The 22,747-nt window shown below is 45.3% G+C and overlaps 1 protein-coding gene across 9 annotated transcripts in view; it reads left to right on the top strand.

The window, feature by feature from the left end:
- The window catches only part of Nedd4l (NEDD4 like E3 ubiquitin protein ligase), a 322,257-nt gene that overhangs the window by 141,654 nt on the left and 157,856 nt on the right, over window positions 1-22,747 (top strand). Inside the window, exon 1 of one of the 9 annotated variants that reach the window (XM_052201456.1) lies at window positions 7,992-8,011. The exons of 6 other annotated variants lie outside the window; for them this stretch is intronic. The gene's annotated coding sequence lies outside the window, so the exon portion shown is untranslated. Of the gene's footprint in view, window positions 1-7,991; window positions 8,012-8,050; window positions 8,072-15,405; window positions 15,494-22,747 lie in introns of those variants that run through there. 2 more of the 9 variants (XM_052201457.1, XM_052201454.1) reach the window with 2 other exon arrangements.

Below are 22,747 nucleotides of genomic sequence, written 5' to 3'. Positions count from 1 at the left end.
TTTGATGGCCTTCTAAGTAGGTCAGAGCCTCCCACACCACTCTGGGATGCGTAGACCTTGGTCCCTTCAGCATCCACTTCTGAGACTTGCCGCAGGAAGCTGAGATAGGCTTTCTTCTCATAGTGCGTGTTGACTGAACCTGGGAGGGCAGTGGCTTCTGAAGAACCGATTCTTCTCATCCCCGAGTTACTCGAATGTGCCGTAAGGGCTTCTGCCATAAGCTGACGCGACAATGCAAGAGCAGGTCCTTGTCCAGTCAGAGTCCAGAGTGGCTTAATTTAGGATTACGGGTATAAGTGGTTGTTTTATTAGTGCTGCTGGGGATTGAACCCCAGGCACTGTGGATGCTAGTAGCCAGGCATTATAATGCTGCGCTGTGTCCTCGGTTCTATAGCCTGCAGTTTTAAGACCACTGCAGGATTTGTTCTGGTGGTATTTTTTCTTCTGCATGAGTTTGTTCCTGTTGTTGTTGTTGTTGTTGTTGGTGGTGGTGGTGGTGGTGGTGGCGGCAGTGGTGGTGATATTAACTTATTTATTCATGGCAGGTATCACTATTTTAGCCCAGGCTAACCTAGAAGTAGCTATGTAGAATAAGTTGGCTTTGAACTCAGTATTCTGCCTGTTTTTGACTGTCTGCTACTGGAATAAAAGGCACACACCATCAGCATATGCTATTTTTTGTTTTTAGACTTGTCTGAGAACACAGCAAGAATGTAAAATGTAGGCTAACAGCAACATGGTATGAGAGGCAAATGATGATTTTGCTTGGATGTGGCCTGTGTGCTGGCCAGTTTATGTCTACTTGGCGAAAGGTCGAATCAACAGAGAGGAGGGAGCCTTAATTGAGAAAGTGCCCACATAAGATTAGACTTCAGGCAGGCCTGTAGGGCACTTTCCTAATTAGTGATTGATAGGGGAGGGCCCAGACAATTGTGGGTGGGGCCTTCCCTGGGTGGTGGTCCTAGGATCTAAAAGAAAAAGCAGGCTGAGCAAGCCATGAGGAGCAAGCCAGTCAGCAGCACTCTCCATGGCCTCTGCATCAGCTCCTGCCTCCAGGATCCTGCCCTGCTTTAAGTTCCTACCCATGCTGCTTTTCATAATAGACTGTTATATGGAACTGTGAATGAAAGAAACCCTTTTCTCTCCAAGTCGCTTTTGGTCACGGTGTTTCATCACAGCAATAGTAACCCTGACCAAGCCTTTGTCTGGAATGGAGGTAACATCTCCCCGTGGCTTGCTAGGGCTCTGCTCGGGGAATGCCAGCTCTGTGCATGGCTCTTAAAACTTTCATCTGATATAAACCCGTGTGTGACGTGTAGACTTGTAACTCCAGCCCTCAGGTGGGGCAAGCAGGAGGGTCAAAAGTTCAAGGTTCTTTGGCTACCTAGGGATTTTCCAGGATAGCCTGAGCTAGAGACTTAAAAGTTTTGTTTCCGTTTGTAGTAGTTTTTTTTCTTCTTGTTCTTTGTTTAAAAAAAAAAAAAGGAAAAAAATTAAAAAGAAAGAAAGAAAATCTTAATATTATATAATATATCGTCTAGACTAGGGAAGGTACCTTAAAATTAAAGGTTGGGGGGTACAAAGTCACTTGAAGAAGAGACATCTGTACTGTAAGAATTTGAAAGATGAAACTAGGCAAAGCAAAGGACAGGGACATTAGCAGGCAAAGGTAAAGTTAAGGTAGGAACAAAACAAAGCCCGGAGCTAACTAAAGCCAGCAGCTGGCCAGCAGGAAGGTCCACCCACCTCAGGAAGGCAGGGATCCATGCATAGGAGGGCCCAGAATGGTGACTGAGTGGCTGAGCCCAGACAACAGCATCGTAGTGGGGATGGATGGCAGAGCTGCTGCTACCAGACACGGAGAAGCCATCACTGGTTTAGAACGCTGTGACTGGTTCGGGGAACCCTGGGGGCCTTAGCACATCTCCCACTATGTAGATACACACACACACACACACACACACACACACACAAGCCTCTCTGCCTGGATGAATTCTACAGGCAGGAAAGTACAAGTCTAGTGTCAGATAGGCGAGGGCCTGCGTGGATTATGAGCAAGTACTGTTTCTTATTTTCCACAAAATAAAGTCTGTTCTTTAAAACAGAGTGAGAAAAAGGGGTGGAGGTGGAGGGGGGGGCAATCCTGAGTTTCAGGTCAGTCGAGTTCTATTTTCTCAGAAAACAAACAAATAAATAGAGTTAGGCAATAGTAATGGGAAGAGAAAAGGTTGGGGCGCTTGGCGGGTGGGTAGCAGCATTTACAGGAAAGGGCTGTGCACAGTCCAAGCCAACACACTTAAAAACATAGGGCTGATTCATTAGTAAAACACCAAGGACCAAACCTAATCCAAGGACGGGCCGTAAAGCTGGATGGACCAGTTTCTATGGAAGAGACAAGAAGGGCGGCTGAGCGAGGCCCTGGGGATTTCCATTCTGGCTGCATGGGTTTCCTTTATTTTTCACTTTTATGTTTTTAGCTGTTTTAGCCAACCTTTGAGGAGCATAAAGTTTCAGTGTTATACTACTCAAAGACATAGTGAGGCACAGAAAGGCTCCCGGCTCACTTAGAGAATCAGCATAAGTTTAACCTAAAATCTTGGTACTCCCAGTGTGGATAGGGGCGGGCTCATGAAGTCTTACCCTAGCTGAGGAACAATCGACCATTGGTGGCTGCTGAGGGGAGGGGGGTCAGTTTTCAGGATGCAGTCTCTGAGGTACCCATTCTCCAGAAGGTGGTCCTCTACCAGTGCAAATGTAGGCAGCACTATATAGATTTGGTAGGCTTTACAAAAAGAAAGAAAAGAAAAAGAAAAAAGAAAGGAAAGGAAAAGGAAAGAGAGAGAGAGAGAGAGAGAGAGAGAGAGAGAGAGAGAGAGAGAGAGAGAGAAAGAAAGAAAGAAAGAAAGAAAGAAAGAAAGAAAGAAAGAAAGAAAGAAAGAAAGAAAGAAAGAAAGAAAGAAAGAAAGAAAGACAAAAAGCACATAAGCTTGGGAGGGAAGAGTGGTGGAGGCGATATGGTAGGAAGGGAAGATAGGTGGTGGATTTTATTAAAATGTATTATGTGCTTATGAAATTGTCAAACAATAAAATATGGATACACTTTGAAACATTTTTTTTTATTTTTATGAGCTACCACACTGGAAATCAAACCCAGAGCAGTTAAGTGGTAAACCATCACTATAGCCCCATTAACCAATAGATTTGTGGGTACATTAAAAGGTGAGTTCACTGTAGTCAGTGCTCTTCTCCAATGATACTGGGGAGTTAGAGGCCTGGGGACTCTTCTCAGGTGTCATCGGTTGTTGTACTGATGCATCAGGAGACGTGTGCTTGCCAGGACAGCAGAGGCTGCAAAGCTAACTGATAAAGATAGTAGATATTAATAATGCAATAAATCTGAAAAGGCAAACCAGGAGGAAGAAAAATAACAAAAGGTGCGCTCGTACATGTGCGTGTGCGTGTGCGTGTGCGTGTGTGTGTGTGTTTCACAACAGCAGATATTTAAAAGTCAAAAGTCTCAAACCATTTTGATTAAAATTAGGAATGAGCGAGGATGTCCTCTTTCACAATTAATTTTTTTCCACAATTATTTAATGTTGTACTGAAGGCTCACTGAAAGGGTTGTGTGCCTGTAACTCTAAGACCCTCTAAGGAAAAGCAGTTTCTAAAACCAGTAAGAATTGTCGAGGGGGCTAGTTTTAAAACGCAGACAATAAACGTTTTAAGAAAACATCTGTTCTTTCAAAGACAAATGCATGGAAATGTAAGGCAACCATTTCTCTTACTTAGGGTTTCTATGCATGGCCAGGGTTTGTTTCCTGTCATTTCACTGAGAAGTCAGGACAGGAATTACAGGCAGAAGCCTGGAGGCAGGAACTGCAGCAGAAGTCACAGAGAAGCAGTGTCACCAGCTTGCTTAGCAACCTGCTTCCTTAGCCTACCTACCATCCCGGACCACCCACATCAGTCATTGATCCAGAAAATATACTTTGCCTCCAGGCAAATCTTAAGGAGCCATTTTCTCAATGACGAGTTCCTCTTCCCAGAAGACCCTAGCTTGCGTGAAGTTGATAAATAAATAATTTTAGACACAACTGAGCTATTGTCACCTTGACACACAAAAGTTTGACACTGCTAAAAAGCCTTTCTTGTTTGTCCCCCAGATCTCATGCTGATATCACAATATAAAGCCTGGTATGACTTTTAATATTCCACAGTCTTTTTTTTTCTTTTGTTTAAAAGCTCAGTGTCCTTCAGATATACAAAGGCTCTTTGAAAATTCAAAGTTTCTTAAAATCCAGAGTCCCCCAGCTGTTAGATTCCTGCAAAATAAAACGAGTTACACACATTAGAACCCAGGAACACTCACAATTTCAACAAAGCAAAACCAACATCCAGCGCTATGCATTGAATCACATTCATTGTCCTTCTGTCTGAGACTCATTCGCAAGCGATTGGCTCCTCTCAAGAGTGTCCCTGCGGTTCATAGGACACATAGCTTGCCTCCTAGGTTCAGGCCAGCTCCACTCTACAGGTATTGCTGTCCTTGTTACTAAGGCCACGGTCTTGTCATCTCCAGAATTCTGGTATATCTGTTGCTACTTGTCTGCCCCTCACCAATAGCCCTCCCTGGGCTATCTTCAGGTACGCTGACCATGTCAAATGGTCCAAGCCCCATCTTCTCCTGCATGACTCCTTCAATCCTGAGGTTTCTATTGCATCTGAGTCTGCATCCACCACTCTCCTGATCTCTCACCATGCCAATCTTCAGATGCTCTCCCTGTCTTCAAACCAGACTCTCTGAGAAACTCATACACGTCACCAAAGCTCACCCACAGACACAAGGTACAACCTTAGCTCTCGATAGACCACAGCTTCTGGTTGCTTACCTAGAGCAACCACTTCTTAGAAGATTTTTATCTCAGTGATGCTGGCCTCTTCTTAATCGCCACTAGTTTCCCAGCACCAGTAACCGGGTTTGATTGTCCCAACAAAGCAAAGAATTCCCCTTTAGTAGTTCTGGGCTCTTCTTAAGCAGAGTAGATTATTCAGCCCTAGCAAGCGAGAACCACAGATTCTTATTTTGAAATATCGAATGGTCCCAATCATCTTGAAGGGACTCTAAAAAGCTACCCTGAAGCTTCACAAGCCATCTTCTGCACGGCTCTCAACATTCTTGTCTTTCAGGCCCCTACACAACAGCCCCTTAAGCTCTGATCACTGGGTGCCCGTTAGAGCCCACACTGTGAGCACCTTCACAGTCCTTCCCACGATGGTCACAGTGTTCACATCCCACACTCCTGGTGCAGTTTCTGTCTTCATTTTCTTTCAGTCAGAGTGTGATTTACAACATGACAGAGCAACCCGGGAAGCAAAGAGTTCACTTCGGTTTACACTTGTACTCCGTTTATGAAAGGCAGTCAGGACAGGAACTCAAGGAAGGACCCTGGAGGCAAGAACTCAAGTAGAAGCCAGGGAGGAACAGTGTTCACTGGCTAGTTCAACCTGCTTTCTTATACTGTCCAGGAACACGGCCTGCCCAGGGTGGTACCACCCCACTGACCTGGGCCCTTTTACATCAATCATTAACAAAGGGAACACCCCCCAACATACTTGCCTAGAGGCAGTGTGATAAGACCGTCTCTAAATTGAGGTTCTCTCTTTTCAGATGACCATAACTTACGTCAAGTTGACAAAAAAAAAAATCCAACCAGCACACTATTCCAACATCATTCTTAGTCAAAAATATGAAACAAAACCTGAAGGAATGAAACTAGAAATAAAGCAATGAATGTAGTTAGCGCAAAACTAATAAGTCAGTTTATTGTGATCCTTTTTAGAATTGCAGAGAGTGATTTTTAATTGAATAAAAACAATCCTGATATTTATATCAAAGGATGAATGTGTGATTTCTGGGGAAGAGCCAAGATGAATGTGAAGGAAGAAAATCAAGTGAGCACAGATTTGGCTCAGAGATGATCACAAGATGCCGAGAAAGGTTTTCATGGTCAAAACCACATGGTATCGATACAGGGTCCAAAGAATTCAGTGGGACCAGACAGAAAGTGCACGGCTGTCTCACTGGATAAGAGAGAGTTCTTCTGCAATAGATGGATAGTTGCGTAGTGTTGAGAAATGTGTGTTGCTATCCGATGGACAGAGCAGGCTCTGTCATCTCTTCATCTGGAGCGGGGGTGGCAGGAAGGAAGGATGCAGAGATAATTCTGTCAGTGTTATCAGAAATAAGCCCCAGAGTCTTCTAAACCCTAAGCGCATACAGACAACTCGGTTTCTAGGAGGCAAATGTAAGAAACTTTAAAATCATGCTGTTAGGGGAAGACTTGGGCAGAAAGTAATGCAGGTAAGGCAGCGGGGCATATGTCAAGTAAAAGATACATGATTTACATAGATTGAGTAGTTCTGGTCTCCCATCCAGGTACTAAACAGGCCTGACCCTGCTTAGCTTCCAGTCAGACAAGACCATATCGGGAACTTAGAAATGGGTAAGTCCAGCACATTCAAAGGAAAGGTGAATAAGGAATCTATTAATAAGCCCGAGCCGAGTATGGTGGCATGCACTTATAATCCAGGCTGGAAGACTGCAGCCTGGCTGAGGAACAAGCCTGACTCAAAACAAAACAAAATGTGTAAACCACGGAGAATAAATGCAGAGAACCAGCGAACCTATTTAAAAAAAAGAAAATAGTTCCTCTTGCTGGGAAGTACAGCGTAAAACGAGCCACTGCTTGAAGCCCATCTGACTGGAAACCATAGCGAATGATACGTGCTAGCAGGATGAAGTCGATATGGCCGTGATGCTAACTGTATCAGAGCAGCCAAAAGCTGAGCAGCCGTTTTTATTATTATCACATTTATATATCTAAGGGGGAGTATATGTGCATGTGTGTTTGCATGCGTGTGCATGTGTGCGCGTGTGTGTGCACATGTGTGGTGTGTGTGTGTGTGTTTGCACGTGCACATGTCAGAGGACAGCTTGTGAGAGTTGGTTTTCAACTTCACCATGTAACTGTGTTCCACACTGGTTGGCAGCCTTAGTGGAAGGCCCCTTTACCAGAAGAACCATCTTACTGTTCCTGACAAACCATTCTAATGGAAGAAAGACTGGTTGGTTCATGATTTCAGATGCTTCAGTTCATGGGTAGCTGTCTCTCTCACCTGGGGCCTGAAGCAACTCTGAACTGAGGAGAAGGGGGAGAAGGAGGAGGAGGAGAGGTGGAGGAGGAGGAGGAGGAGGAGGAGGAGGAGGAGGAGGAGGAGGAGGAGGAGGAGGAGGAGGAGGAAGTTGTTTACCTTATGGTGGAAGGTTGTAGAACCATGGCAAATCCTTTCTTATCCTTATCTGGGGCCCAGCCCGAGTTACCCCCACATTGGCAGCACCCCCCTCCCCTGCCTTAGCTGATACACTAAAAATGTATTCACATGTGGAATTTCAGCTCTGCTTGGGTACCCTCTCAGGTGCCCCCCAGCGACCAAGGCTAACTATCACAGCATGGTAAGACACCTGGCTCTGTTGCAAAGCAGACCAGTGTCTATTACCCTAAAATGCACTGATTTCTCTGCAGCTTTCATCCAGGTGTCTTTTAGAAACTGCACACACAGCAGTCCTATGTATACATAGCTCTACTTTGCCATTTTAGTAGCACAATCCTGGCGATATGAATGGCTCTCGGTTGAAAATGGCAACGTACGGACCTTTCATGCTCTATAATATCACACACTCATCCTCAGGAAGAATTAGCTTAGTGCTGTGCCGGATTGGCTTTGATCTCAGGAGACTTCAAAGTGTAAGCATGGGGAGAAGCTGGAAATGTTCCTGGTCCTGAGTTGGGGGATTGGAGCAGAGGTTGAAGTGGATGACAAGGAACAGGACAGCAGGATTTGCCTAACCACTCCTCCCTGCCAGTTAACAGCTGAGCTGCCCTGCTGGCTTGCACGTCAGCCACAGCTATGGTTTCCCAGAGGAAGAAGCCACAGAGGTCTGTGGTTTGAGGTTAGAAAGCCTCTCCTTTCTCTTAGACCATGGATTCTTTTTGCTTGTTCCAGCGTGCTCGTGAGTTGATCTCCTGATATCCCCTTGGATTTTCTGAGCAACTTAGTTAAATTTCTCTCCCCCCCCTCCTCCCCTCCTTTCCCCTCCCCCTCCCTCCTCCCCTCCCCTCCCCTCCCCTCCTCTCCATGACCCTGTGTGTGTATTGCTTTCCATCACTTGAAATGGCTTGGGTGTTTTTCAAAACCCCACTAATGTAGCTGAGAACATCTGCCCTATCTTGAAAACCTCCATGGTGTTTATTAGTGTAGTTGTGGTTTCTGTAAAAAAGTATTAGTCTTAAATCTTGGGTGGAACCTAAACGTTCCCAGAGTCAGGCTAGGCATATAGTTGAGTTGGTAAAGTTCTTGTAATAACTATAGCCCCCCCCCCCCACCCACGTGACAAAAAAGGCTGGGAGTGTTGATGTGCACCTGTAATTCTAGTTCTGGTGAGATGGAGACAGGAGGATACCCGGGACCTACTGACCAGGCCAGCAAGAGAACCTGTGCCAAAAAAGCAGGTATGTAGCATCTAAGGAACAGCAGCCAAGCGAGCACACTTAACGAATAGGTACTTTAGACTGAAGGGTTTCAGCCATTTTAGTCCCTTTTGCTAAAGAAAGAGTGGTGAAGTTCTAGGTGATGAGAACATTTTAGCGGAGAGCAGGAAGCAGAAAAGGCAGGATTGAGTGAAAGGAGATACAGCCTTCAGAGCCTGGCCCGGTGATGGTGACGCACTCCCAACAGCCAGGCTCCCACACAGCACCACCATCTGGGGAGCATTTCAGAGCTGACACTGGGAAGTTGCCCACTAGTTCCTGCAGCTCGCAGCTGGTGCTGAGTTGAGAACAGTGGGTCGCCTATGCCTGGCATTACTCTCATTTGTCAGTCCTTTTACTTTGCCAGCCCGGAAAGTGGACCCATCACTTTTCTGTCGTTAATTGGTTGAAGTGTCCAGCACTCTTAGCGCTTTCTTATTTCCTTTCTATGAAGTTCTCGCTTGTAGCCTTTTGTCCTTTCCCCTCCCAGTTGTTAAGTTTTCATTGATTTTTAAGTTATTTATAAAATCAAGTGGATTCAACCACTTGTTTATGTAACCAGTGCTCACACTCATTCAATTTATTGTATATATTACTATGTAGACACTTTTAACATTTTCAGTATATCCCTTTTGTAGTGTCTTGGAAAGTTAACAATTATTTATAAAAAGGGGTTTTCCCCTCTCTTTAGAAAAATTACAGAAGTTTCTAAGTATCAACTACAGCATCTTCTCTGTTTAATTTTTGGGAGGGAGTGTGAGCTTTTCTGTTAGCCCTTGTAACATTGTAACTTCCTCTACAGTGGGATACATAATGACATCCGGGTTTCTGGGTGTTTTGCATCTTATTTTATCACGTAGGCTGGAAGTTTCTAGTTTTGTTTTTGTTCTTGTTTTAAGAAAATGGGAAAAGATGTGAATATTTTTGTGCAAACCCAAAAGGTTTTAAACTGGATTTTTGTTTTTGTGTTTCTTTCTTGGAAATGGGATTCCTAACTAGAAAGAATTTTGAGATCTAAACACTTTGCTCCATACTTCACTTGTTTCCTATTTATGTTCCTGTCATCATAAAGAGTCATTGGGCTTCCTTTAAAAATGAGGGACTTTCAGGAGACACATTCAGAAAGAGGCAGGTGGAAATGAACTCAAAAGGTTTAAGTGCTTTTTCAGCATCTACTGAAATGACCATGTGGTTTTTTTCCTTGAGTTTGTTTATGTAGTGGATTGCATTGATGGATTTCCATATATTGAACCATCCCTGCATCCCTGGGATGAAGCCTACTTGATCCTGGTGGATGATCGTTTTGATGTGTTCTTGGATTCGGTTGGCAAGAATTTTATTGAGTATTTTTGCATCAACATTCATAAAGGAAATTGGTCTTATAAGAAAAAAAAAAAGGTTTAAGTGCTAGCAAGGCCAGTGGGAGAGCATTCTAAATAAAGAGTAGGAAGCCAAGCCAGAGGCAGGGTCTCTCAGGGGTGCGTGGACTATTGTAAGGAATTTGCATTTTTATGGTTGAGAGCCTCCCTGTTGCCAGAAATGGGAGTGATTTGCTGTCTTTTAGTGTTACAGGTGAGAGTGGCTCCTGAAGGCTGTAGCAATAGCCTAGGGCAGAAGATGATGTCTTCCAGTGTGGAAAGGAGGAGAGAGATGGGGGCTCACTGGGACTGTAGAGCTCTTTCATCTGATGGGCTGGATGTGTGAGTGAAAGACAAGGACAGAGTGTGACTGACAGCCCCTTAGGTGGGGGCCGGGGGTAGGGTCGTCATGCAGGGGAGAGGCGGAGGCTGAGCTCCATGGTGGTCAGACTTCCGAATACAAACAATCTGGGAACAGCATGGTGTTTGTCTGTGTGTTTGGGGTTCTAGGTAACTGCCTGAAAACTCAAAGTCAGGAACATAGTCATTTCACAAACAGGGACATATCTGTAAGCTGCCAAAGGTTTCAGAGATACAGATTTGGGGGACATATGCTTTGAACAGAAGGTATACAGCCTTGTGTACTGAATGGTATTTGGAGAATCCAGGGGTCCTTTCCTCCTCTCTGTAAAACCATAACCTTTTTTTTGATACCGTGCTAAGTGCATAACATGATCATGGGGACCTGTGAAGGACACTAACCACACATGCATCCTCTTTTATAGTTAGGCATCAGAACAGTAAGCTAAACCAAGACAGGAGAGTCTGTTCTTCACCTTTATGAAGAAATTCCAGACCCAGGGTTACAAAGCTCCGCCTGCATTACATAAAGAGTTTTGCCTGCATCAAGTCATCCTTGCTTCCCTTCCTTCCTCCCCCACCACGTGCCCCAGTTTCTGCTACTGTAGCTGATTCTGAACAAGACAGAGACACTTGGGCTTCTACACCAAGCATCTAGGTTCTCCCTCCTTATGTGATTACTCATCCTTCAAGAAGTGACAGTACAGTCCTGTCACCATTTTTAAATACCCTTTATTAGTCATAGCAGATAAAATGTAAAGATAAAAGGCAAGCCTGTAAATCCCACAAATCCTATAAATCCAAACAGCCCGAGAGAGAGACTTGGTCACCACCTTGTTGCCTTCCTTGCCAGCCCTGTGGCTGTGTTTGTAATTAGATTAATAGAAATGGTTTGTGACTTGACATAAGTAGTATTTTATGGTAAACATTTCATGATAGCTTATGTTTTTAATAATTTTTAGAAACTACATATTATAGATTAAATCATGGAGGCTTTTTAGGGAAAAATCCATGAAGATTTCACTAGTTGGCAGATCCTTTTAAGATTAAAGGAAAATAAAAAAACACCAAACCCGAACTATCTTTGGAATACTAAGAAATTCAAATTTTATGTTCCTAAGATCTTGTTGTGACTAAAGTCACTCTTAACTATTCCTATTCCTTTTGGATATGCTAGCTAAACTTTAATTATCTTTTAAATACACTTTTCCATGGCTCAAGAGATTCAGTGTTTCCAAGCACTTCTCTTGCAGAGGACCCAGGTTCAGTTCCCAGCAGCCCCATCAGCACATCAGATGGCTTCTCACTGATTGCACCTCAAGTTCTAGAGCATCCAATCTCTTCTGGTCCTCATGGGCATCTACATGGTGTATACACGCGATACTTAGAAAATAAACAAATCATGAGTATACACCTTATATCTCATTGAAATATACTGATTGTCATTTGTAAGACCTAGATATATAAGGAGTGTGTGTGTGTGTGTGTGTGTGTGTGTGTGTGTGTGTGTTTGTGTGATTTTAAGGGGTGTGTGTGTGTGCCTCTTAACATAAAGATAGAAGGCACTGGGCTAGACTCATTTCATGAAATACCTAAGTGTCTGTCTTCTAAGCATGAAAACCTCAGTTCCATCCAGCAGAATCCACATTTAGCAAATGATTTAATTAATAATGTTTATAAGACCTAGCTTATAAATAACCCAATTGTCTAAGAATAATGCATAGTCCTGAGCTGTGGATTGGTAGTGCAGCAGAAGTGTCCGCAAGTCATCCAAAGCTGCACCTTTAATCACAAATAATACAGAATTGTGGGAACATCAGAATTTAAAAATGCACATTCCTGAGGGTTGAACCCCTGGCTAAGTGTATTCTAGGGAAGCCCTTTACCTCTTTCTCCTTCTCCTCCACTTTGTGTATTTGTAAAGAATCTCAGTTCCCTGGGCTAATGTTGCGCTCACTCTGCATCCCAGGCGGGGTTTTAATTTATGATCCTGTTACCTCAACTTCCATAATGGCTGGGAAGCTCTCTGCGTTTTACTGTTATACCGTAGCCAGGCAGTACCAGTGTGATCTTTAAGTAATAGTTTGAAACGGAATTTGGAAAAGAACGGTCTCCAAGAAACAGGCAGGAACGAAGGCTTCTAGCGGGTCCTTCCCTGGTTATTCTCAGGTCTTCCTGGGGCCTCTCCTTGTCAGAGAAGACTCTGTGGCATGCTGGGAAGGACTGCTGTTTCCTTTCCTCCAGGTGCTGCCCTATTGTGAAACTGAGGCATCATCAGTCTGAAGACATCAGCTCCTTCCTGTTTATCAAACCTAGGGCCCTTGCATTTCTTAGCTGGCCATGCACCTCTTTGGCTTCCATTGGGGAGATGCTAAAGCTTCTATCACATTCCTTGCATTCTTCCCTATCCACAGCTATACTGTGATTCCTTCTCCCATGGCACCAAGGTCACCACCACCATGTTCTGCTCTAGGTCCTGCCCCTTCTAGCAGTGGCTTTATCTGGAGTCACAGTTGCCTCCCAGGGGACATTGAGCAGTATCTGTAGCTGTTCTCCGTTCTCATACCTATGAAGGCCTGCTACCTAGTGGGCAGTGGCAAGGACGCATGCAGATAAACATTCTACAGTGCACAACATACCAAAGCAAACCAAGGTGGATACAGCCCCAGTCTCCAAGCTAAAAGGCTAAGCTAACCTATTTTAGATAGGTTCTCAGGCCTGCTCTTCCCCGCCCCCTTGGTTATCTGAAGTCTTGTCCTTGTCACCTTTCACTGTAGTCTAAGTAGGGGACACTGTAAATTTGGGGAAACAAAACATAAGAGATCAGACCATAGAATGGTCCTGTGTTTCCCTAATTAGTAGGATCATGGTTCTCATTCTTGGGTAAAGCAAAAGTGGGCCCTAGTTTCTTCCTATAGGCAAAAAGAATTGGATATAGACTTCTGACCACTGCTAATTAAAAACGTTTTTAAAAAAATGTCTTAATTTAATTCTGAGATTGTTAATGAGTTGCATTGAAGGCTCAGAATAAGCTAGTTTCTGTGAGCTCCAGAGAAGGCTTCATTTGACCTGGGAACCCATGTTTGACTGAAGTGGAAGGGGACATTTGATGGAGAAAGGTCTTGCCCTTTTCAGAATGAGGTTGTTCTGCCCAGCTTTCCAGATGGATCCTTGGCTACAAAGGAAGGAAAGGAACGTCCTGGAGTGAAGTACACCTCTGTGAACCAGAAGTCCATGTGGACTGCATATTAATACTTCATATTAAACTTCATATTAATATTAGCACTAGTTGTCACTTACCTAACAGAACAGAGAACACAGCCTGGGTGGCTTCAGTACCATACACATGTCCCCTCCTAGTTCTGCAGGCCTAGAGGTCTTCAAGTCAGCATGTTTGAAATCAGGGTTGGTTATTCCTCTCTCCTCTTCGCTGGCAATGGCCAGTTTCTTCCGGCCTTCCCTCTGCCTGTGCGTGTCCTGATTTACCTTTTATAAGGACACCATCACATTGGGTTGGGGCTGCCCTACTGATCTTATTTTAACTTTATTACCTTTTTAAAGATCCTATCTGTGGGGTCATATTCTGAGGCACTAGGGTTCAACCCACCACGGGTAGCATTTAACTGGAAGTAGAAGTGCTTTTGATCATTTGTGTGCGCACACATATGTGTTCAGATGTATACACATTTGTGTGGCAGCCAAAGAACACCCTTCAGTCATTTCTCCAGAGCTGACCACCTTGATTTGTGAGTCAGGTTCTCTTTATGACCTGGAGGTCTCCAAGTGAGCTAGTCTGGCTAGCCAGTACGTTCCAGTTTATTTGGCTGTTTCCACCTCCTCAATGAAGAGATTGAAGATAGACACTACCATGCCCAGATTTTGTTATAAAATACAGATTCTGAAGGATGGAACCGAGGTCTTCATGCTTGCAGGACTGACATCCAGCCCACCAGTGCTTTCTCTCTCTCTCTCTCTCTCTCTCTCTCTCTCTCTTTCTCTCTCTCTCTCTCTCTCACACACACACACACACACACACACACACACACACACCCCTACACACCCCTACACCCCTACCTTACATACATACACACACACACCTACACCCCTACCTTACACATCTTTTTAGGTGTGTTTGCTTACAGGGATTTGCGATTCCTCTGTGGCCTCTTTAGCTTGTGTTCCCAGACTCCTGCCTTGAATACCTGGCTGGCTTCCCTCTAGACAATGGTCAGGCCGCATAAGGGAAATAAACCCTTTCGTCGACAAGTTGCTTTGGTCTCTGTTTTATCACAGTAGACAGCAAGCCAAAGACAGGTGGTAGTCAGGCTGCCCAGATTGAGTCAAGTACACAGAGAACAAGATGGTGGTGCTCTGCAGGCTCTGGGCACCTGGGGTGGGGGTGGGGGACCCAGGAGGATATGGGGGAGACTGGGATTGTGGCTTTGTCGTCAGAACTCACCTTTCCTGAAATACCCAATCTCACCTGCTGTTTCTTTTCAATGTGGTAGTCATAGGATGATTATTTTGGTAGTTACTTTAAGCTCTCTGAGAGCAGGAAGTTGTGATTTCCAACCTGTTTGGTGTGGGGCCCAGCTAAAAGAACAGGACAGAAGCTGAGTGAGCTGTGAAGAGTCAGTGGAGGGTGGAAGGCTGATCCTCTGCCTCCCCAGAGAACCAGTGCTCTCCGCAAGCCAGACAGACCAGACACTGCATGACCTGTGTTCACATCCCGTTCTGGGTTCACCAATCCATTGAGGACTGTCATTTGGAGAGGAGATACTGTAAGAACAAGCACAGGTAACTTGACTGTAGGGCACTGGGTGAGAGGATTTCAGCTAATTGCCGAGCTGGGTGGAGTCAATCTAGCCTTAGCTAGGGACTGGGTGGAGTTTGACCTGAGTCCCTGTTTCCACCAAGAAGCATTCTGGTCTAGCTGTCACTGAAGTGACTCATCAGCCTAAGCAGCGAGCTTCTGGGAGGCTTTCTCAGATGTGTTAAAACTTGCTGGTGTTCAGAGTGCCCACAGAGGTGCGTGCTGCAGCCACTACTTTGAAGCAAGGAAGGCAGAAGACCAGGCAGGGTGCCCCAGGGTTGCCCAGGTAGACTTCTATCAACACCAGTCCGGCCCAGAACTTTCCAACAGCACACACATGCCTTGTTTGTCTTGACTCTTGAGGACAATCACAGGTAAGAACAAAGACACCTCTGTAAGTCCGCTGTGTGGGTGTATGGCATCCACTGGCGCAGAGTACGATTTTTGTCGTAATACCGTATTTCCTGTCAGCGATGTTATGCTAACATGTACCAAGAGCTTCTTCCATTGTACATGTTTTTGAGTGTTAGCGAGAGCTGGTGGGATTCTTCCTCATGTGGAAAAGGGCTGGCAGGCAAACTTGAAAGGGGCTATGACATAAACCCTGATCTGCTTTTGCTTTCTTCTCTGTCTTGACGGTTTAGAAAAATGTAGTGTTCATCTTCCCAAGGAACGTGGGAAGGTTACTTTTGGTATCTTCTATATCTAATAAAGAGGGTCACTGCTTAAATTCTGTGACCATTGTTCTCTGATTTAGAAATCATTGTTTTGGGCAGAACACTCACAAACCTTCCTGTTGTGTGTTGAATCCATATTCCTGTGATGTTTCACTAATAATGAGGGAGGTTCCAGCTGTCCTTGGCTTCCAGTGAAATACATCTTAGGTCATACAGTGGTTTTCTTGGGAGACTCGTGGTTTACATTCAGATCGGTAGATGACAGTCATAGATGTCTTACTTCCATCAGGACTTGGCTTATGTGACTTAGTATAAGTTACTGAATTTATAAAAATAATTTTTTGAGAGAATCAGAATGAAAGGACAGAACATATTCAACCAAATGGTTCTTTTGTGTCTAGCTGTCATTTCTCATGTATGTTACTCATGCATGCAAATACTCAGGCGTGATTAACATGTGATATTTGTTTCTTTACCACCGTCTCATCTGGTGATTCATAAACTGTTAGGTTAGTAGTGTACCCGTAAGCCGGGCCACGCCTTCTATTAATGAGCCTGGTTACTTTCCATGGGTATTCTGATAGCACTGTGTTAAGACAGCTAGGATCTAAAGAGATGCAGATGGATCAGAACTGTGACATATTAAAAGCTATAGTCTGATCTCTGTACTTTGACACCACTTTATTTCACATTGAAAAGTACACTGTCTACATGCCTTTGAATTAGATTCTGGCTGAGGTGGGTGGGGAAATAACTGATCTATATGAAGGAAAAAGAGATTAAGCACTGTCAGAGGTTTGAGGAGGACAAGATGAACTTCACTGCCCATGCCAAGCTGAATCCAGTGACTGTGGTGTCAGGAGATGAGGGAAAGAGGGTTTTTATTTAATTAGACATTTTTTTTCATGGTCCCTGTTTTCAGTAGAAAACTGCCTTTTCTGCTCAAGAAGACTTTTTGGAATCAGGATTGCAACTGAATGTGGCTTTTAAAACCACATGCTTGCTCGTGGTGTTCGGTTGTTGGTCTCAGGGGCTGTTCAAGAGGAGAGGATACAAGGCAGGCATGCCATGAACCCTTGAGAAGTGTGGCTACCATCCACATACCAAAGGGCTGTTTGCTGGCTTGAGATGCTGGCGTTCCTGGTGTATGGACGAGGAGTTCCTTGCTCAGAGGTGGTGCTTGGGGGTGGAAGGCTGGCTTGATCTTCTCTATTTCATTCTGGTGGTTTTCATTTTTTTTTTATGGGTTTTTTGTTTTGTTGCTTATTTATATTTGTTTGTTTGTTTATTTGTCTAAACCTGCTAGGGATTTTCCAAAGTGGTTTTCAAGGACAGCTATTTACGTAGGGAGGTAGAGATCTTTCCCCTGGAATTGGCTGCTGATGACGTCATTTTGTAATTATGCAGAGGACTCACAGGTGTGCTGTCTAGGATCCAGGTTTCTGAGGTCATTCACCTTGGAGTCACAGCAAGAGCACGTGTTCTCAAGCCCCATTTTTTTTTTCCCAGAATCTATTTGGACTCTGTCCTTCCCTGGTAGCTCAGAATTCTGCAAAGGGCCACTTGGCATGCATGCCCTCAACTCAGTAAATATTTGTGCTTTACTTGTTCCTGGGCTATTTGAATTCTGAGGGCCACAGAGGGGCAAGGATGGACATTGGACAGTCAGGTCCCCAGAGCCATTCCATCTCCTAGGCCAGTGATTCTCAACCTTTCCAATGCTGTGACCCTTTAATACAGTTTAGCTCAATTTGGTGACCCCCCCCCAGCCATAAAATTATTTTTGTGGCTACTTCATAACTATACTTTTGCTACCGTTATGAATCATAATATAAGTATGCAATATGCAGAATGTCTAGTAAGTGACTACCAAAGGGGTCATGACCCACAGGTTGGTTAAGAAAGGCTGCCTAGACACCAATGAAGATCCCCGCAGGAGTCCTGCAATCCAAGGAGACTGTGTTTCCCTCCTTTCTTGAAATCCTGCATCACCCTTCTCCCTCCCCCACAGTGGTTCCCAGAAATGAATCCACCCAACTAACTGTGGAACCTCTGTCAGGTAATCACAAACTACCTGCTTCCAGCTGAGGCACAAGCCAGCCACTCTGTCCACTGCAGTTACTGGAAGAAGGTTCAGAGTGGAGGTGCTGATTGACATTCCCCCCCCCCCCCAAAGCTCCGCCCCGCTCCATCCCTGCCCCTGAAAACAAAGGATTGATTTTCCTTCTAGAAAATTGAAGTTTGTGAACAATTCTGGAAAAGTTCATGATGTGCCCTGCCTCCCCACTCCCCACCCCCCACCTCATATACCCCAGGCAGTGAACAGTGGGATTTCAGACCAAGTGAAAATACTGGTGCCTGGCAGATTCAAGTGTAACCAGTGGCTACAACTACCTAACACAGCCCACTTTCAGTGATGTAAGCTGTCTTATTCACTAGCTCTTACTCATGTGGCCTGCTGCAGGCAGAGACTCACATGTGATTATAAACAGCCTCTTCTGACCCTGGTCAGTGACTAGAAACTTTGTCACAGAATCGGAAGGCTCGTGATCGGGAATTTCTGGACAGAGGCCTTTCAGAATCCCAGGGACATGATCTTTGGGATCCTTGCCAGTGTGGAGGTTTAAAATACTCCACACAATTATCAGGAAGTATGAAAGCTTCAGAGTCAAGGAAGTCTGGCTTTGTAAGGAGTCACGTGTAATGGGCCTCTAGAGTTTACCTCTATTCTATGTTCTACTCGTTTTTTGTTGAAGTTTTCAGTAGAATGAGATCTGAGGTTAATGAGTGAACGTTTTGTCTAAAATAGATTTGTTCTGTCTAGTATTGTAGTTAAGTAACTAAATCTGAATTCAGGGTTTAAGCACTTGCCTTGTTCATTGCTTAAAACTAATTTCTTATTCTTCCAGCACTTCAGAATGAATGGTCGCTATCTCTTTAGCTACTGAGGAATACATTTCTTAAACTTGTCAGTTTTTGTTGGACTAATACTCTTTTAAATTCTGATCTGTACTTGGTGTATTTTAGCAATGGGCAGAGTGAAGACATTTCTCAAAGACTTTTCTAAGCCTTATCAAATCGCTGATAGGGTAGGTGGGCTGCTTTTGGTGGCTGGTTTCAGTGAATTAGGTGGCTTCTTGATTCTTCGTTGGTGGGAAATCCTGAAGCCCAGGCAGAGTAACTCTGTTCCCGGGTACACCAGGAGAGCTCTGCTTCTACAAAAGAGAAAATGACGACAGCAGCTGGTGGGGATGAGTGTCTGAGACACACAGAGAAAAGGGCAGGAGAGGAGAAGACACGAGTCAAGGCCCTGTCACCTCCTATTGGAAAGGAGAGTCCCCAGAGACGAAGCGTTCATTCCTTCTTAGGAAAAGCACCATAAAAAAACCTTAATTCTGACTGTGACACGGGGCTAGAAGATTTGATGGAAAAGCTCCATAGCTTTACCCAGTTATGGAAAGAAAAGTCAAAAACGCCACAGCAAGAGTGGGTGGAGCAGGGTGCAGCCCACAGCCGCTGTTCCAGCACCCCCCTCTTCTGCCTGCTCCACAGCCTCCTAGCGATGCCCCATCTTGGATCCTCCCTGAGTGATAATTAAGTTGCTGGTTTGTTGTGTTTATACACATCTATATTTAGCTCTGCTTATCTATGTTTGGGAAGGGAAGACACATGATCAGAGCAAAATCAAAAGCATCCCCCTAAGTTCCTAATTGAGAGCACACCAGTTCAGAGTGTTAGCAGCTTCCTGGCTGTAAGGTGAAACTCATTCATTTATCTGACCCATATGTACTGAGCCCTCTGGGGTTCACTCCCAACACAGGTGCTAGAGAGGCCATGGGCTCCTTAGGGTCTGAGCCAGGGAACTTCTCTGCCCCGCAGGGAACTTTCAGCCTGCTGGGCCTGACTACCATACTAATCAAGTCCACGGATCATATACTTACGATGGGGTTAGGAGCCACAAAGAGAAGCAGTCAAGGAAGGAAATGACAATTACACGTGTACTTCTCCAAGTGCTTGGAGTTTCTTCTGCCTGGTAGCTCCTCCTGTTGTCCAGTCTAGCTGTAAGTTGGGGCTCACACTAGGTTTGTGGTCGGAAGCCTGCCTTTAACAAATCTCTAAAAGTATCATTCCTGGGAAAGCTCTAAAATATTCTGCCTAGAGGGTGAATGGCTATTGATCTTAGAGCAGAATAAAAAGATATTTACCAGGGAAAGCAAATTCTCCTTCACCCCGAGGATACTCAAGAATCATCTATTTGATATGGAAACTAGACGTTCTCAGCTGCTCCTTCGGGGAAAGCCCTGGCACGAACTAAATTATTCAGAGGGAACAGTAGGTAAAAAAAATTAAAAGGATCAAAGGTATGTCTGGCTCATGGATGGTCAGGGTGAATGGAAATGAGGCCCTGACTGCTCCTAGGTATGGCTGAGGAGAAAGAAGGCTTGTGTGGTAGAGTACAGCCAGAGGCATGTGGGAGGGTCCGGACTGTGCTGGGCTGGGAGAGGAAGGAAAGAAGATAAGAAGAGGAGACCTGGAGCCAAGAGGGACCTAGAGAGCCCAGGGCTGGTTTATATAGGAAAGACAAGCTGGGAAAACGGAAGGGAAGGAAGGAGGGAGGTGGGGGAAGGGAGGGGAGAGAAGAAAAGGGAAGGAAAGTCCCTGAACTAGAGAGGTTTGGGATAGGGGTTGGGTGGGAATGAGAAGAACAGAGGGGAGCCACAGGTACCAGCTGAGCCTGGAGGTCAGGGTCTGCGTCTCTGTGTTAAATGGGCACCCACCATAGTTAGCCACTTGTCCTAAGTATCTTTGGGACCCGGGACGGAGGACTCTTGGTCTCCCGGTTTATGAAGTTGTGTTAGATGGGGTGACCTCAGAACCCTGGTTCTCTCCCCACCCCCCTATGAGTCTAGCTTGGTAACGTGTTACTCTGCACCTAAAGGATAAATGCTGGGGAGGGAAGCAAGTAGGAGTCCACAGGTAGAGACACAACTCCAGTCTCCCCTGAGCTAACGCATCCGGCCCTGCTGGAAATAAAGGAAGTTTTTCTCAGTTCTTTTAAGAGACAGTCATGAGCCAGCTTACAGTGACCACCATCTAAATCTAAGCAGCATCCGCAATCTGACAGCTTCCCAAACTGGAACTGCCTCCCAGCCCATAGATATCTCATCGCTGTTAGTGAAACGAAGATGGTGATGTCACAAGTAGCAGAGTTGAGCATAAACCTGGCCATCTCTCGCTCCAGAGGGCATAGCTGTCTCCACCTTGCTGCATTACCCCAAGTCATGGAAACCAAGCCAGCCACTGAAGGGGAGTGTGGGGGAAGGCCTGCCTGTCTCAGTGAAATAGATAACTGTTGAGGATCCATGGTACACTGCACAGTCCCAGAAAGGGTCCCCCATGGCCTGCACCCCCCCACCTTCGCATGGCACTCCTCTCTTCTCTGCTTCTGGTAATCATCTTATAACCTGTACACATCATTTATTCTGCATTGTTTGCTGTCTCTAATTGCTCCTTCCTGCTAGGATGCAAGCCCCAAGAGGTAGGGCGTTTCCTCTGTCACCTTCCCTGGACAATTGACCTGTTGCAGGTGCTTCATGAGTAACGGAGGGGGAAGAGAGGGACGAGAGAAAGCTGGGCTCCGGGAGGGTCTGGGAAGGAAGTCTGTGTGTGGCCGTCCTGTGAGTAGCCACAAGGACTTGATGATTCTGAGGTGAGCTTGCTAGGGCCTGTGGTTTCTTCCCACTTGTCGATGCTGCACTGAGTGAGGGTGGGCTGTCTGTAGGTCACCTCGGCTCCACCTTAATGCAAGAATACGACAGCATTGCCTGGGTGGCTCATAGTGCTTTGGGGGCAAAGTTAATTGCCGGCCTTTCTAGTTTGCTTTTCTGCGGGTTGTAGTTTGACCCTAGCTGCTGTGACAGGAAGAGGTCTGTCCACCACAGTGACTTGGTGAAGCTCCTGGTAGCTAATCCTCAGCACAGGCACTGTTATTCACTGTGGGTTTCCTACCTAATGGCCAGGCTGCCTTCCGGTGTCCAGCATGCTGCAGTTACATGCTCTGCTGTAGTTTTGTTTTAGCTTTAATCCCTTATTAATTACTCTTTAAGAGTGGTTTATCCTTCACTTACAAGCTCTGGTCCATGGCTATTAGATTTCTTTGTTTTAGGCGTAATATCAGAAAAACAACCAAGAAATCTCCAATGAATGTATTCGTGTGGCTGGCAATCCAATTTAATTCTGCCTCTGAATCATTGCACCCCAGAATATGAATCTATGGGGTCCAGGATACGAATAGGAGAGTCTCTAGCTCTCTATCCCTCCCTCACTCCTTCCCTCCACACACACATTTACTTATCCCCTATTTTCTAAAATACCTAATGTGCAGTGGGACCAGTACACTACCCTCTAAGGAGTTGTGGACTCACTGTGTGCCTGGAATATGATGCGCACAGATGACCAAGACACACCCATGTTTGCAGAGAGCTCCCAGAACAGCAGCAGAAATGGAGAAAGAGTAACTGGTTGCTATTCTGGTCTGTTCCTGCCAATGGGTATGGGCATGGCGTCTTCAGGGGCGTGTACAGACATGGTAGGGCGGGGCATTTCTAGCAGAGAGTGAAACATGGTCTGCTGAGAACAGACAGGAAAGCTGCTCCCCATAGCTGAATTTATAACAAAACACACGGAGGATGGTGTTGAGAGGCAGGACTGCTGGTGCCAAGCGAACAGGACGTGCTCTAGAGCTGGGCAGACGTGGATGCCAGCCACATGGTTGCATTCTCTGTTGTAGGTGTCAAAGCCAGTGAATGGAACAAGCCACACATGCTTAAAGATGTGTGTCGACAATCAGTCTGATTAACCAGGTGTAGAGGAGGTTGGGGTCTGAGGCTTGCCTTATTTGGGGTCTACACTGTTGTGGTAAAACACCATGCCCAAAATAACTAGAGAAGG

Source organism: Apodemus sylvaticus, chromosome 13 (assembly GCF_947179515.1).
Source record: "Apodemus sylvaticus chromosome 13, mApoSyl1.1, whole genome shotgun sequence".
In the NCBI taxonomy this organism is placed as follows: Eukaryota; Metazoa; Chordata; class Mammalia; order Rodentia; family Muridae; genus Apodemus; species Apodemus sylvaticus.
The sequence above is the reverse complement of the archived record's forward strand: the minus strand, read 5'-3'. Positions and strand labels throughout refer to the sequence as shown.